Below are 9,897 nucleotides of genomic sequence, written 5' to 3'. Positions count from 1 at the left end.
CTAAAATTGAAATTACAGAAAAGGTAGCAAGTAGGCAAGTGAAATTAGGACATTAGCAGAGCCTCAGAAGCTGAATTAAATTGCTGTATTATGTGACTGTTCTACTGGGTCTGGTAACCCTTTGTATGTATCTCTGCTGATATTCATCAACTCAGCCACCAGCTATTAGATGAACTTGTTGCTCACCTGTTTAAAAATAAAAATAACTGTAGGAGAGGTTTTAAGAGTTTTGTTTTATTCCATGTTTGATAATTTGACACTTTTCTGTGTGAACTGTAAAGATGTTTTAAACAGTCCAGGACTTTGAGTAGTTATCAAAGTCCATGTCTCCAGAGTACATGAGATGTATGACTCTCTTTTGGCAGCTCCTTTTTGTATGTATTATCTCTTCAGTGGATTTAGAACACCAAACAGGAGATGGGGAAGCCCCTGGTTTATGATTAAGTATATGCATAAATGCTCATTAGTTTGCTGCCACAGCTTTTCGAGAAACTGCTTGATCCATATGCAAATTGCCTGAGTTTTTTGTTTCCAGCAAGTTAATTAATGTAATGCAAAATTAAGTTTCTCGAGATTTACATAAATACGCTTCACGTTGCACATGCAAAGCGATGTTTATCAAAGTGACTCTGGGAAGTTGCAGACTGGCGCCTCCCTGATGCTTACATCATCATCTCCAGAGAACAATTACAGTTTGATTATGGTCGAAAGTGCTAACATTTTGGTATGACTAGAAAGTGTCAGGTGTATTATTAATATCTGAATATTTAATAAAGTGTGAAAAATATAAAATTAAAAAATCTTTTGAGTGTAGTAACTAACTTCTGTTATGGATAGTGAGTCACGTGAATTTTAAAAAAGCTTTCTGACAGCTCGATCTGAGGGTATCAAAAGCTGTAAATATCAATTGATATGTTAATTATGCTGGATATTTTCAGGAATAGTAAGGGCTTTCATACAAGAGCTGGAACAGGTTGAAACTTCACAGTTGTGACATCTGTTTGAGATGGATTTTAATGATCATGTTTGTGCCTGTCAGTTTCTGTGGAAATCCTGAGTAGGGCTGGGTGGATTGTAGAAGTTTTTTCCCATAGGGGAGTGCCGAGGTTCTTAAATTTTCTGTTACTGCCACTATCCATGTCTGGCTTATTTTTTCTAAGGAAGGAAAAAGTAATTTGCAGAGAACATTTTCTTTGAAGCAGGATTTATTGGAACAGAAGTTGTTATTAATGCCCTTCAGGGTATAAAAGTCCCTTCACCCAACAGAAGAAAAATTTTAAGTGTATGTTTAAGTTTCTAAAGTTAGGTAACTAGATGTGTCTAATCAACACAAATATATTTGTTCCTGCAAGGGTCTGTTATTGATGTAAGCTGGCAGATAGCACGTTCATTAGGTGATAGCTAATTATGGAGTGCTAAATAGCTGTTGTATATTTAGGGGTTGCAGATGTAATCCTTCCTAAATATATGCTTCCTACTTCAGCCCATATGAATTTAGGTAAAAGATGGCTTCCACACTCCCAAATCTCCCAACCGAGGACACTCTTAGAACATCATCATGCATTTTTTTATTTCTGTGGAATTTTTTTGTGCAGACTACTGTATTTTGCAGTATGCAGTGCTAAGCTGTCTGTGGTGTTACGGATTTCGTAGTGATTGTAAAGAAATATTTTGTTTTCCTACATTTCTAAAAGTGGTTGGATTTTTGAGGGTCAGTTTGGTTTTTTGTTTTTTTGGTTACGTCTTGCTGTTATCTGTGATTCTTGAAGAAGACTGCATGAATTCGTAGAGGATTATCAAGAAGTTAGAAGGGGAAGTCTTACGCGCCTTACAACACAAACTTCCTTGAGAATTCAGGTTCTTGTCTGTCCTTTCCACTTAATGACTCTGTATATGCATAAAAACAGTACAATGCAAAATGGAGATTTCTGTACCAAACAGCTGGTGAAAATAGACTAACAACCAGGTGTTTTACACAGCTTGGGTATTCTGTTTTTCCACAATTGGCTCTCAGGATTATGCAGTTTCTGTCTGGCAAGGCTTATCTCGCTGATTATTTGTTTCAGCTTTATATTCTTCATGACCTGGTCAGATACTGTTGTAAACCGAGACATATAACAGAAATCTTGTTAGTAAAGTGTGTGTCTGTTCTGATTTCATCCAGTCAGGTGGGGACTCTGGCTGTTCCATAGACCACAGACTGGCAATATCCAACTCATTTGAGGAGCCAGATAATACTAAGGCTTCAGCAAGCCTTCTGCATGTCTGTAATCTCTGAGGTTCTCAGTCTTGCATGTTCCGTATATGGCTTCTTTCTTTCCAACATCAAACTGATAACAGATAGTTGGCATGAAAAGAGTATTGGCTGTCAAATAGCAATTGCTGTTTTCCTTTGAGATGAATGACAGACATACTTTTGCATGGCTTACCACGTGCAGATGAGCTTTCATAAGCCTCCTTGTTTTTTAGTCTTGCATCTTCAACACCTTGATGAGCATTCCAGGTATGAAGCTTGGAGTTTGGTTGATGCAGTTGTAGTAGCAGATAGGAAGTAGTAGTTCTGATGGTGAGCCTTCCTCAAAATCTGCCTTATTATACTAAGATAAAGGACTTCACAATCTTTTCCATGTTTATGCTCTAATTCAGCAAGAATGTTGAACTACCCTGTAATCAGACCAGGTAGAAAAGGTAATTTTCTTAACTTTATATATCTTTATAGTGTATTTCAGGAAAGTAAGACCTTAAAATGCCAGAATGCAAGTCAGAAGAGGTAAAGTGTCTGTGCTAGTTTTGTGTAATCTTGACTGAACATGGCCTTGCATGTTTTTCTCTTTGTGCTTGCCCTGGAAGCAGATTGCTGGAAAATTGGGGGTTCTTTCAGATTTCCGTTATCCCGTCTGTTGCCAAGACCTCCTAGTGCTTTTGCACACCAACAAAAATTTGAGAGGGATATGGTGTGATGTATTTGAGATTATCAAGCTTGTCAGAGTTCCAGCAGTGTGCGTGTGACTTGCTGCTAAAACCAGAACAATGCATATGTTCATTTCTTACAGTAAATTTAGTAAGCTGTTCAGAATCACCTGGGGTGCCTGTGGCTCAAATGCTTGTCTTGAAAGACCAAATCATAGCCATGTATTTGCAATCATATCTATGATTAAAATGTGCATGTAGAGGAGAACTTGAATTGCAAATTAAAAAATTGTGATGTTAAACATGAATTTTTTCTGGAGTTTTCAAACATTTCTCTGATGGTGAGCTAGCAACTTAAACCTGACTTTGGATGTAGCAAAACTTTTAATTTCTTTATGTATAAGAGTTCCCATTCATTCAAATGAAAACAGTATTTTCCCTTCAGTTAGCATGTAGGTAAGTGCAGCTCTGTCAGGAAACAGCATTGTCAGTGGTGGTGTAAAATTAGAGTTATGGGTGAAAGAAATGAAGAACAAAAAGAAGGGCTTGTTAAAAGCATCAGAATTGCCTAGGATTAAGTGATAAGCTGTCTTGACATATTCTGTGTAGGGAGAAGTAAAAACCTACAAGAAGTAATCGAGGAGCTAGCAATTAAAGTTGGTTAACCTTTTGCTTTTGATAGGAATCTATCCTTTTTTCCTAGTTGGGTGGCAGTAGTTGTTTCTGAAATAGGGTTATTAAAAAATCACCTTGGTTATTCTTTGGCACACAAAGCAGTGTCTGCAAGGGCTTGCTGCTTCAACCAATACAATAAACTTACATTGTTAAGAAATGTCCTGGTTTGATTTAGAACACAAGCAATTCTGTTCAATGATTTTCCTTCTCAATTTTTTTTTTTTTTTTTTTTTTTTTTTTTTTTTTTACAATAAAGAAGTCTCAAGTCTTCAAAAAGCTACTCACGTTGATATGCTTTTTCCTAAAGGGTGAATTTAAATAAACCTTATGGTTGGTTCTGCATGACAATATTATCTTGTCTCACTAATTTCTGGAACATTGTGTTTTAAAAGTGTAGGCTTGTATGTTGGAAAATGATTGCATGTTTGTTGTAGGTCCTTTTCAGATGTCATTGCTTTTTGGTAGAACTAATGAAAATAGAAAGTGCACGGTTCAGAAGCTGTTGCAAACAAGGAATTGCAAACTGTTTCTAGCAGGGTGAGAAACAGGAGTTTCTTCTCCTCCACATTCTTTTCTGGGGTTAATTAAAAAACTTTGGTGAATTGAATTCAAAAGGAAGCTGTCTTTTCATGTATTCCTGCAGTATGATTTGTTTTCTTTTTAAAATAAGATTTATCTGGGTGCCAGGAAGACCATAAATATGTTTATACTTTTTTTTTTTTTTGGCTTAGTATTTTAAAGTACTCTGATCCAGCCTGACAAAAAGTTGCAGCAACATCCTTTCATATTTAACATTGGGGTTTTTGTTCGGGTTTTTTATTACAAAGATGGTAGCAGCTTTTAAAAAAAAAAAAAGGGGTCTTGGTAACAGCAATAGCCACCTTGCAAGTACTACAAAAGAAAAAAAATCTTCACTGCCATTATGTGAGTAACACTGAATGGATTGGTTTGATTTCTTTTAAGTGATCTTTGTCCTGGTTTTTGGTTTAACTGTACCTGTTGCATAAGTATTCCTTCCTACCACCAGTTGTGATAGGTGATTGTCTTGCTTTCAGGCCCCAGGCTACAAACCACAACTGAGATCACCTTGTCTGGATGAGTTATCTCTATGGCTTCTTATTAGAGGATAGTAAAATTAAATCTAAACACGATTAAAAAAAAACCAAACCACCAGCATTTCAGGGTGTAGGGCAATAAAACAGACTGTACCTCACAAGTAACTCTTTTGGTTATGTGAACCCTGATACATAAGGCTGGTGTTTTTACTTATTTATGGATCCACATTATCCTGCTAGTATTAGCTGTTCTGTGTCCTTACAGATGTTATCCTTCTCTAGTATTGGGGAAGATGCTATATATTTTTGTTCAGTCATCTCTCCTTTTTCTCAGAACTGTCAGTGATCAACTATCTGTAGCTCTTCAATATCTTTGGACTCAACAATTGGCAATAATCCATGCTGTTTCAACCAGTGGTCAAAAAGAATGCCATTGATCTGTAGTTATCTTCTTATTCTTCAAAGGCAGAACAAGTGTTTTCAAACAATTCATTACATAGTAATTTGATCAGGTCACCCATATAGTATTCTTTAAATAATCAGAACTGCTGTTAAAATTTCTAGGACTCAGGAATTTTATGCATGATGAGAGAAAATACTGTAAGATAAAGTTAATTTGTAGTGTCTATTTTGCATGCTGTTTTTCTTCAGACAGGACTCTCGTGAACATTCAGTGACATTGGAGCAATTGGCAGTTGAGGAAAAAAATGACATTTTCATGAATTTCTGTGAAGAATGCAAATGAGCAAAGTCTGAACTTCAGTGGTAGGTTTAACTTTTTATTATTACTGATGTCCTTCTTGTTCTTGAACCCCTATATTTATGAAGTTCTTCAAATATCCTATTTCTTCAGAATGATTGAAATTTAATTTTTAATTGCTTTTGAAATATTTTGAGAAACACCTTTAAAACCTGAAGTCATGAATAGTTAACACATTGTCTGTCTTTTTGCTAGCTTAATATTCTCTGTCAGGATTAAATTACTCGGGGTTCTAGAGAACCTAATTTTCAGAGTTCTCCAGTTTGCCATGTTCACTTGAACTGCTTATCTGTCTGCTGAAAACTACATCACAATTTATCATCATTCTTCCTTTTTTAGTAAAACATGAAATGTAGCAGTTTATCCAGCCTGTGTGAAGGCTTTTTACAGGTGAGACTTTGTAATGAGAGTATTTCTTCTAAAGAATAAATTGTGTAAGACAGATTGGACTTGAGGAAACCTTTCTATTTTACTGATTTTTAGATATGTAATGTCATTAACTTCTGAAATATTTAATGTCTTAATTTCACTATATCAAGCTCAGTTTTTAATCAGTAAAACTACTCAAGTTTCTGTCCATGTATTTCAGCTTTTGTCCATGAAAACTCTTAAAGAAGATGGCTGATGTAAGCCTGAAGGAAGCAGCGCTAATAGTTGGTGTGGTGGCAGCCTGCTACTGGAACAGTCTCTTTTGTGGCTTTGTTTTTGATGATGTTTCAGCGATTTTGGACAATAAAGATTTGCATCCTTCTACTCCGTTAAAAAATCTGTTTCAGAATGACTTCTGGGGAACTCCGATGTCTGAGGTAAACTGCGAAACACTTTAAGGCAATTAGGAAATGGCAAAAAATCATGCAGAGAGTTTTTACACTTTTTCTTAATGTGGTTTTAATTGTTTTTTATGGAATTCAGTGATGTTTTGTACTATAAGATCAGGAACAGATGTCACTTATATTCTTTCCCTTTGTTCAATAAAAATTGTAAGAAAATGAAGTCATGTCACGCTTCAGGATGCTCTGTGTTACCTAATTCCAATACCAAAATGGACAACTTGCACCAGGTTCCCTTCCTGTCCTGCAAAAGCTAGACATTGACATACAAGGGTATTTATTTCCAATTGCAGACTGAAAGGAAAGATAAAGCTCTTAAGGAACAAAGCTAGGAGTTAGAGAATGGGTATTGAATCCATTAAATTTATTTGAATAAGTGTGTTCATGTGAATTCAGAGGGTTTGGTTTATATCCCATGTAGAGTGGCTGTGGTTTTTGTCTGAAAAACTGCATTGGCACTACAGTTGTTGATAAACATCATTAAATGGCAATGGCCAAAGGATTTACATATAGTTTAGAAAATTACATGTAGTGCCATAGCTGAGCAAATGAATAAAAATTCTCTAACAGTCATAGGTTTTTGACTTACCATGACATTCTACCTCATAATCTTACCTCTTTAACATGCAAGGTTAGTTCTTAGTGAGATACTAATTGCTAGCTCTACAAATAGACTCTTGACAGATAATTTTCATACAACCCTGTAATGAGAGCTTCCAGGGTATTTTTCAGGTGCCATGTAGTCCTGTAGTCATTGAGAGTAAGTGGGTTCCTAAACTCCTCCCAGTAAAATTTCAAATAGTGTATTTCAACATGGTTTTATTTCCAAACTGCGCTAACCATGTGGAGCGGGAGATGGCCATCTCATTCAGTGTTGATTTTGCACTTAAAACGATCTGAAAGTCAGGTTAATTTTAACTCTGTGAAGTCAGATTAATTTGATTGTTCATCATTTTTAAAATGTTTTTTCTATCCTGCGTTTTTTGTCTGTCCGTATGTGCAATTTGGTTCCCTGTCTCCCTCTCCTCCCCCTCCCCTCCACCATCCCACCCATCTCCTAGGTTTTTTCTTAGATTTTTTTCCCTTTGTTTTATGGACATACTAAGCAAAATATCAACAGGCTGTGGGTTTACAAATGCATTTTGGAGCAGGAAGATGGTGTTAAGTGTGGTTTTTGAAAGGGTTTGTGGATGGAGTAACAAGCAATATAACATATTGAAAATACGTAGATAATACATTTAGCTGAGTGCACCAGATTTTTATTTATAAAATATTGATCTAAAACATTAAATGGAAGAGTAATCAAAATACTTGAATAATACATTAATGCTATATGGAAGTAGGAAAATTAGAATTAACTTATCTTTAACATTTTAATTTCAAATAAGAGTTTTCATTTAATTCATGAGGGGTTTTTTTCAGTATTACTGATTTTCACTTCTCTGTTTTGAAGACAGATGCCTGAGAATAGAGGGGGAAGTTGTGTATGCATAGATTTTTAGAAAGATGTTTTTGAGTGAGAGTCCCTTTGTAAGTTGGTGGTGTCTAATTGATTGATTTATTTTCTTTTAGGAGAGGAGTCATAAATCTTACCGCCCCCTTACAGTTCTCACATTTCGCTTAAACTACTTATTCAGTGAATTAAATGCAGTTTCATACCACTTCCTAAATCTGGTCTTTCATGTGGTGGTTTGTGTAGTCTTCCTCAAGGTCTGTAAGCTTTTCCTGGACAACAGGAGCAGCATAGTTGCATCCCTGCTCTTTGCAGTGCACCCAATACATACTGAAGCGGTAGGTATAGTTGTGATGTCCTAATTTATTCAAGCTGTATTAATTACCATCAAATTTAATTTTTATAAGTTGTCTGTTTATATGTTGTAACTCTAACTGTGTGATTTTTACTTACAGTTACTCAGCCCTTTGCAATGAGTGGTGGAGGTGACAAATTTTAATGCTTGGAGTTGTTTGGTATTCCATGCAACTCCTGAAATATAAAGAAACATTAATTTAGTTAGCAAAGGCTTAAGTTATTTAGTTATGAACACTGGCTTTTATGGTGATGGCTGCTTTATCTGACAAAGATATTTGTGCTTTCTGACGATTCATCCAGTATCATGTTTTGCAAATACTATGAGTAGCTCTTAATTCATTTCCAGAATTGCTAAGCACTCCTCTCTAGCTAATCACCAAGTCGCTTCTATTCACTTTCTTTTATGTCACTGTATCTATCTCAGCAGGACTTTTTCTGGGATGCTGTTGCTACACCACATCCAGCTTAGGGCCACCCCATTTTTTAACATATCCAATTTGAGAAAGAGGAAATACATTTTGTACCTCTGATATTTACCTTTCCTTCAATTCCAAAGTAATGCTTTTCAGAGCAGTGAAAAACTATTTATACAGGCTCTCTGATCATATACTTCTTAATGATCAGCCAGACCTTCAGTGTTGTGGAGTAAATGGAGTCATGTGAGTGCCATTCATTATATTTGTTTCCTGATAAAACAGGTCTGTGGAATTCTCTGCTGTTAACTCTGTACCACTTAGATTGGCTTTCCTAGATTACAGTTCACACCTGTTGTAAAATCCATTCTCATTCTCTTTTTTCTTACCGTATTACCTGATTTTCAGAAAACTGAAACCTTTTGCTTCTTTGGAGTTGTTAACCCATTTTTATTTTAATTTTTTTAAATGTGCTTTGGAGATGGGGAGAGGATACTAAGAAAATGAGAAGGATTTGCTTTTACCTTATGTCATGTTTTTTTCATCCTGATGTTTGGATAAAGAGTTTGATCTCTCTCCTGTTCTCTGAAGACACAATAGCAATAGCAGTTCAGTAGCCTGTGTTTGTGGTTTTTCAAGCAAATCTGTAAAGGAATTAAGTTCTTGGTGTTTATAATTGGCTGCTATATGAGCTACTAATATGTCGTTACTAGAAGTTGTAGTGGCATGTTTAAAAATGCAAGTTAAACTCCTAAATGTTTTTGCTTCCTGTTGTGCTCGAAAGCACAAATCCCCCCAAAATCTTGGGTAAAATACAGGTTAAAAAAATAATTTGTCAATTTCATTTGGTTTTCCATTTCTTAAAAAAAAGTCCTTTAAATTTCAAAGTTTGGCTTTGCCTCTTTGTAGTAAATGTGGTAGTATCTTTGCAGGAGCATTAGCAAATTGCTAGTGACTTAGAGAAGTGCTTCATAGCTTAGAACGTTCTGTGTCATTTTATCACATTCATTTCAACCGTGATGATTCTTTAGCATGCCTGAACTGTCAGATTCCGTATGAGGTAACAGTAACACAGGTGCTTTTAGCACTATGCAACAGAGTTAGCAAAAAATATCATACAAATCCTACACAGCATGATGTAATGAAAGTTTATTGTGTAAGGCAACGTGTTACAGAGTCGTGAAGCTATGTGTTATGTGTAAACCCTGATATTAGCCACATGAGGGCACTCTAAGACTATGGTCGGCAGAACTTGATGCTGAACTTAAAACACTTAAGACCTTGAGATTTAAGTGCAATTGTAGTTGAATTCCCCTGCTGTTGTACTTAGGTACTCGGTGAAGAGTCAGTTAAGGGGTTTTCTTCCTCCTCCCCCCACCTTTTTCAATTTAAGCTTTGTGCTTTTGAGCAAGAGTGTGGTTTATCCTTTCAAGTATTTGCATTA

At 35.8% G+C, this 9,897-nt stretch overlaps 1 long non-coding RNA gene across 1 annotated transcript; it reads left to right on the top strand.

Annotated features, from left to right (window-relative positions):
* Positions 1 to 5,287: 5,287 nt before the first annotated feature.
* On the top strand, positions 5,288 to 8,036 carry LOC104499557. Its single transcript, XR_727837.1, has 3 exons — positions 5,288 to 5,405; positions 5,990 to 6,206; positions 7,803 to 8,036. It is a non-coding gene; the product is annotated as an uncharacterized LOC104499557 (long non-coding RNA).
* Positions 8,037 to 9,897: the final 1,861 nt, after the last annotated feature.

Source organism: Buceros rhinoceros, unplaced genomic scaffold (assembly GCF_000710305.1).
Source record: "Buceros rhinoceros silvestris isolate BGI_N320 unplaced genomic scaffold, ASM71030v1 scaffold45969, whole genome shotgun sequence".
Lineage (NCBI taxonomy): Eukaryota > Metazoa > Chordata > Aves > Bucerotiformes > Bucerotidae > Buceros > Buceros rhinoceros.
The sequence above is the reverse complement of the archived record's forward strand: the minus strand, read 5'-3'. Positions and strand labels throughout refer to the sequence as shown.